General features: G+C 38.6%; 1 pseudogene across 1 annotated transcript; it reads left to right on the top strand.

The window, feature by feature from the left end:
* The first annotated feature begins 2,681 nt into the window (after window positions 1-2,681).
* LOC122689503 lies at window positions 2,682-3,265 on the top strand (annotated as a pseudogene). Its single transcript, XR_006339831.1, has one exon. The product of XR_006339831.1 is annotated as a 60S ribosomal protein L21-like (transcript).
* Window positions 3,266-7,649: the final 4,384 nt, after the last annotated feature.

Raw genomic sequence — 7,649 nt, 5'->3', positions numbered from 1 at the left:
CAGAAGAGGGCATAATGATTGCAAATGTTTATGTACACAGCACAGGAGCACCTAATATATAAGCCAAATGCTAACAGCTATAAAAGGGGAAATCAACAGTAACACAATTAATACTGGGGAAATTTAACACTGCATTTACACCAATGGACAGATCAACCAGATAGGAAACTAAAAAGGAAACACTAGCCATAAATAACACATTATGTGGTATAACTTAATTGATAATTGCTTCCCTGATAGCTCGGTAAAGAATCTGCCTGCAATACAGGAGACCCTGGTTCAATTCTGGAGTCAGGAAGATCTGATGGAGAAGGGATAGGCTACCCACTCCAGTATTCTTTGGCTTCCCTTGTGGCTCAGCTGGTAAAGAATCCACCTGCAAGGCGGGAGACCTGGATTTGATCCCTGGGTTCGGAAGATCCCCTGGAGAAGGGAACAGTTACCCACTCCAGTATTCTGACCTGGAGAATTTCATGAAATTTATAGTCCACGGGGTTGCAAAAAGACATGGCTGAGTGACTTTCAACTGATATTTAAAGGATATTTAATTGATATTTAAAGGACATTCCTTCCCAAAGCAGTATAATAAACTTTCTTCTCAAGTACACATAAAACATTCTCCAGGAGAGATCACAACTTGAGTCATAAATCAAGCCTCAGTAAATTTAAGAAAATAAAAATCATATCAAACATCTTTTCTGACCACAACACTATGTGATTGGAAGTAAATTAAAAGAAAAGAGTGGTAGAAATAACACAACATATGGAGGTTAAACAATACATTACTAAACAACAAATCAACCTCTGAAAAAATGAAAAAGGAAATAAACTCCTAGATACAAATAAAAATGAAAGCATGACAAGCCAAAGTTTATGGGATGCAGTGAAAGCATTTCTTTTTATTATTATTTATTTTAATTGGAGGCTAATTACTTTACAATATTGTAGTGGTTTTGCCATACATTGACATGAATCAGTCATGGGTGTACATGTGTTCCCCATCCTGAGACCCCTCCCACCTCCCTCCCCATCCAATCCCTCTGGGTCATCCCAGTGCACAAGCCCTGAGCACCCTGTCTCATGCATCGAACCTGCACTGGAGATCTATTTCACATATGATAATATACATGTTTCAATGCTATTATCTCAAATCATCCCACCCTCGCCTTCTTCCTCGGAGTCCAAAAGACTGTTCTATACATCTGTGTCTCTTTTGCTGTCTATCCTATAGGGTTATCATTACCATCTTTCTAAATTCCATATATATGTGCTAGTATACTGTATTGGTGTTTTTCTTTCTGGCTTACCTCACTCTGTATAATAGGCTCCAGTTTCATCCACCTCATTAGAACTGATTCAAATGTATACTTTTTAATGGCTGAGTAATATTCCATGTGTGTACATATCACAGCTTTCTTATCCATTCATCTGCTGATGGACATCTAGATTGTTTCCATGTCCGGCTATTATAAACATTGCTCCATAGTGATTTTACTAGTTTGCATTCCCACCAACAGGGTAAGAGGGTTCCCTTTTCTCCACACCCTCTTCAGCATTTATTGTTTGTAGACTTTTTGATAGCCATTTCTAAGAGTAAAGTTTAACTTATCTGAAGAAACAGGAAAAATCTCAAACAACTTAAGTTTAACTTCACACTCCTAGACAAAGAATAACAAGCAAAACCCAAAGTTAATTGCTGTTGTTCAGTCCTTAAGTTGTGTCTGACTCTTTGCAACCCCATGGATTGCACCATACACTCTGTACTTCACTCTCTCTCAGAATTTACTGAAATTCATGTTTAGAGTCAGTGATGCTACCTAACCATCTCATCTCCTGCCACCCCCTTCTCCTTTAACTTTCAATCTTTCCCAGAAAAAGGGTATTTTCCAGTGATTTAGCTCTTATATTCAAGTGACCAAAGTGTTAGAGGTTTAGCTTCAGCAACAGTTCTGCCAATGTCTACTCAAGACTGATTATCTTCAGAATCAATGGGATTGATCTTGCAGTGCAAGGAACTCTCAAGTGTTTTCTCCAGCATCACAATTTGAAAGCATCAGTTCTTTGGCACTCAGACTCCTTTGTTGTCCAACTCTCACATCTGGAAATGACTACTGGAAAAACCATAGCTTTGACTATACAGACATTAGTTGGCAAAGTGGTTTCTTGGCTTTTTAATAAGCTGTCTAGGTTTTTCATAGTTTTCCATCCAAGGAGCAAAGATCTTTTAGTTTCATGGCTGCAATCACTATCCACAGTGATTTTGGAGTCCAAGAAAATAACATTTGTCACTATTTCCTTTTTTTTTTTTTCACCTCCTATTTTCCATGAAGTGATGGGAATGAATGCAATGATCTTAATTTTTTTTTTGAATGTTGAGTTTGGAGGCAGCTTTTTCACTCTCTCTTTTCACTCTCAACAAGAGGCTCTTTAGTTCCTCTTCACTTTCTTCCATTAGAGTGGTATCATATGCTTATCTGAAGTTGTTGATATTTCTCCCAACAATGTTGATTCTACCTTGTGATTCATCCAGCCAGTAATTTTGCATGGTGTACTCTGAATATGTTAAATAAGAAAGGTGAACAAGTAGAGACATAGTATTCCTTTCTCAATTTTGAACTGGTCAGTTGTTCCATACAAGGTTCTAAATGTGGTTCCTCCTTTTCAGCCGGAACCGCCATCTTCCAGGTAAAGGCCCGCGTGTGGCTCCCGCTGCCTCCCGTCTCTCCCTCGGCCCCTCAGGCTAATTCGCCAAAATGACCAACACAAAGGGAAAGAGGAGGGGCACCCGCTACATGTTCTCTAGGCCTTTTAGAAAACATGGAGTTGTTCCTTTGGCCACATACATGCGAATCTACAAGAAGGGTGATATTGTAGATATCAAGGGAATGGGTACTGTTCAAAAAGGAATGCCCCACAAATGTTACCATGGCAAAACTGGGAGAGTCTACAATGTTACCCAGCATGCTGTTGGCATCATTGTAAACAAACAAGTTAAGGGCAAGATTCTTGCCAAGAGAATTAATGTGCGTATCGAGCATATTAAGCACTCTAAGAGCTGAGATAGCTTCCTAAAATGTGTGAAGGAAAATGATCAGAAAAAGAAGGAAGCCAAAGAGAAAGGGACTTGGGTTCAGCTGAAGCGCCAGCCTGCTCCACCCAGAGAAGCACACTTTGTGAGGACCAATGGAAAGGAACCTGAACTGTTGGAACCCATTCCCTATGAATTCATGGCCTGAAGGGTGTAAAAATAAAGACCTGGACTGTACAAATGTTTTTCTTAATTAAGTAGAGGTGTTGTGTCCAAATTCAGTGGGTGATGTCTTTTCAAATTTAGTGTTTTTTCTTCCTTAAAGATGTAAGATAGTTTGTTGTTCAGTATGCTCCATTTTTTAATAAATTGACAGATATTATTTAAAAAAAAAAAAAATAAATGTGGTTCCTCAACCCCCTTACAGATTTCTCAGGAGACAGGTAATGTGCTCTGGTACCTTAAATATTTCCTTAAATGCCTTTTTAAATATTCTCCACCATTTGTTTTGATCCACAGAATCAAATTGAATTAGTGTATAAAATGAAGCAGTTGTTTTGTCACTAAGTTGTATCTGACTCTCTGTGACCCCATGAACTGTAGCAACCCAGTCTTCCTTGTCCTTCACTATCTCCCGGAGTTTGCTCTAATTCATATCCATTGAGACAGTGAAGCCATCCAACCATCTCATCATCTGTCACCAGTTTCTCCACTTGCCCTCAATTTTGCTGAGCATCAAGGTCTTTTATAATGAGTCGGTTCTTCGCATCAGATGGCCAGTCTTGGAGCTTCAGTTTCAGCATCAGTCTTTCAAATGACTATTCAGGGTTGATTTCCTTGAGGATTGACTGGTTTGATCTCCTTGCTGTTCAAGGAACTCTCAAGAGTCTTCTCCAGCACCCCACTTCTAAAGCATCAGTTCTTCAGCGCTCAGCCTTCTCTGTGGTCCAACTCTCTCATCTGTACGTGACTACTGCAAAAACAGTTGGGCCGTTGTCAGCAAATTAATGTCTCTGCTTTTCAATGTGCTAGGTTTGTCATAGCTTTTTTTTTTTTCCCCAAGGAGAAAGCAACCTTTACTTTAGTGGCTGTAGTCACCATCCACAGTGACTTGGGAGCCCAAGAAAATGAAATATGTCACTATTTCCACTTATCCCTCACCTATTTGCCATGAAGTGATGAGACTGGATGAAATAATCTTAGGTTTTTAAATGTTGAGTTTTAAGTCAGTTTTTCACTCACCTCTCTCACCTTCATCAAAAGACTTTAGTCCCACTTCACTTTCTCCCATTACAGTGATATCACCTACAGCTCTGAGGTTGTTGATCTTTCTCCCAGCAATCTTGTTTCCAACTTGTGTTTTATCCAACTTTTCCTGCATTTCATTTGATGTACTCTGCATATAATTTATATAAACAGAGTGACAATATACAACCTTGACACATTCCTTTCCCAATTTTGAAATGGTCAATTGTTCCATGTCCAGATTTAACTGTTGCTTCTTGACCTGCATATAGGATTCTCAGGAGGCAGGTTAGGTGGTCTGGTATCCCAATTTGTTTTAGAATCCTCCAGTTTTTTTTGTGATCCACACAGTCAAAGGTTTTAAGGTAGTCAATGAAACAGATATTTTGGGGGAATTTAATTGCTTTTTCTATGATCCAGCAGATGTCCCCAATTTGATCTTGTTTCCTCTGTCTTTTCTAAATCTAGCTTGTACATTTGGAAGTTTTCAGTTCATGTACTGTTTAAGCCTAGCTTGAAGGATTTTGAGCATTCACTTGTTAGCACATGAAATGAGTGCAATTCCACTATAGTTTGAACATTTTTAGGCATTGCCCTTCTTTGAGATTGGAATGAAGACTGAACTTTTCCAGTTCTGTGGCCACTGCTGAGTTTTCCAAATTTCCTGGCATATTGAATGCAGTACTTTAATAGCTTCATCTTTTAGGATTTGAAATAGCTCAGCTGGAATTCTCTCATGTCCACCAGCTTTGTTCATAGTAATTCTTCCTAAAGCCCACTTGACTTCACATTCCAGGATGTCTGGCTCTAGGTGAGGACCCACACCATCGTGATTATCAAGTTCACTAAGACCATGTTTGTACAGTTCTTCTGTGTATTCTTGCCACATCTTCTAATCATTTCTGCTTCTGTTAGGTCCTTCCTAATTCTGTCCTTTATTGTGCCCATCATTGCATGAAATGTTAGCATGGCGTCTCCAATTTTCTTGAAGAGATCTCTGGGGTTTTCCATTCTATTGCCTTCTATTTCTTCACATTTTCCACTTAAGAAGGCTTTATTATCTCTCTTTGATATTCTCTGCAACTCTGCATTCATTTGAGTATATCTTTCCCTTTCTCATTTGTCTTTCACTTCTCTTCTTTTCTCAGCTATTTGTAAGGCCTCCTCAGATAAGCATTTTTGTCTTTTTGCATTTTTTTTCCCCTCAGGAATGACTTTTGTCACTGCCCTCCTGTACAGTGTTATGAACCCCTCTCATAGTTTTTCAGGCACTCTGTCTACCAGGTGTAGTCCCTCAAATCTATTCATCACCTCCACTGTATAATCATAAGAGATTTTATTTTGGTCATACCTGAGTGACCTAGTGGTTTTCCCTACTTTCCTCAACTTAATTCTGAATTTTGCAATAAGGAGTTAATGATCTGAGGCACAGTCAGCTCCAAGTATTGTTTTTCCTGACTGTATATAGCTTCTCCATCTTCTGCTGCAAAGAATATAATCAATCTGATTTCAGTATTGACGATCCTAGTTATGTCCATAAATAGAGTCCTCTCCTGTGTTACTGGGAGAGGGTGTTTGTTTTGAGCAGTGAGTTCTCTTGGAAAAATTATGTTAGAATTTTGTCATGCTTCATTTTTTACCCCTAGGGCAAACTTGCCTGTTATTCCAGTTATCTTTTGATTTCCTATATTTTCTTTCCAGTCCCCTATGATGAAAAGTACATTTTTTTTTTTTTTGGTTTGATTTTGTTTTGCTGTTAGCTATAGGAGATCTTATAGATCTTCATAGAGTCATTCAACTCCAGCTACTTTTACATTAGTGGTTGGGGCATATACTTGGATTCCTGTAATGTTGGATGGTTTGTCTTGAAAACAAACTGAGATCATTCTGATTTTGAGATTGCACCCAAGATTTACATTTCAGATTCTTTTGTTGACTATGAGGGCTCCATTACTTTAAAGGGATTCTTGCCCACAGTAGTAGATATAAAGGTCATCTAAATTAAGTTTAAAAGCAGAAGTAGATTTTTTTTCTGGAACTGCCTTCTTTTCTCCATGGAGTAAGGAGCATTGGCAATTTGATCTTGAGGTCCTCTGCCTCTTCAAAATCTGGCTTTTACATCTGGATATTCTTGGTTCACATACTGCTGAAGCCTAGTTTTATGGATTTTGAGCATAACCTTGCTAGCATGTGAAATGAGTGCAGTTATATGGAAATTTGACTATTTCTTGAACTTTCTTGGGCATTGATCTTATTTGGGACTGGAATGAAAATTGACCTTTTCCAGTACTGTGGCCATTGCTGAGTTTTCTATATCTGCTGAAATATTGTATTTAACAGCATCATCTTTTAAGATTTTAAATTCCTCACCTGACATTCCATCACCTTCACTATCTTTAATTGTAGTAAACTTTCCTAAGGTACACTTCACTTCATACTTTAGAATATTTGGCTCTAGATGTGTGACCATAACATCATGGTTATCCAAATCATTAAGATCTTTTTTGTATAGTTCTTCTGTGTATTTGTACCACATATTCTCAATCTCTTCTGCTTCTGTTAGGCCCTTACTGGTTCTGTCCTTTTTTGTGCCCATGCTTGCATGAAATGTCCCCTTAATGTCTTCAATTTTCTTGAAGTTCCCGACCTTTCTATTGCTTTCCTCTATTTCTTTGCATTATTTATTTAAGAAGACCTTCTTTTCTCTCCTTGATAGTCCCTGGAACTCTGCATTCAGTTGGTTATACCTTTCTTTTTCTCCCTTGCTTTTTCCTTCTTTTCTTTCTTCAGCTATTTGTAAAGCCATTGCCTTCAAACAACCACTTTGTCTTGTAACTTTATTTTCCCCTTAATGGATCAGCACTTTGTCATGGCAAAGGCACTTGTGTCTCTCCATGAAGTTATGAGCCATGCCAACAGAGTCACCAAACATGGACAGGTCGTAGTGAAGATTTCTGGCAACACATGGTCCAATGAAGAACGTAAAGGCAGCACACTCTAGCAATCTTTCTTGAATAACTGAAAGGTTGCTGCTACAAGCTGTGAACAACACTGTGATTCGTGGCCCCTGGAAGAGAAGAATTCTATCTGGGACCAGAGATGAGGCTTGATCACTCAGACCTTTTTATGTAGCAAAATTTTATTAAAGTATGAAAAGAGATAAGAGAGAGCTTCTGAACTAGATGTCATAAGGGGACAGAAAGTGTGCCCCTTCCTTATTTTTAGCAAGGAGTTATATACCTGTTAGCAAGCTGCTAATAAGGAAAAGAGAATGCCTCAAAACTGAGAGAGGTGAACCAGACCCTCACAGGCAATATGCATTTTAAGATAGCATTGGCACAAGATGAGTCAACCACTGCCATAAAAACAATTGACA

The sequence above is a fragment of the Cervus elaphus genome, chromosome X, assembly GCF_910594005.1.
Source record: "Cervus elaphus chromosome X, mCerEla1.1, whole genome shotgun sequence".
Classification (NCBI taxonomy): Eukaryota; Metazoa; Chordata; class Mammalia; order Artiodactyla; family Cervidae; genus Cervus; species Cervus elaphus.
Note: the sequence above shows the minus strand (reverse complement) of the source record. Positions and strands in the feature narration are given on the sequence as shown.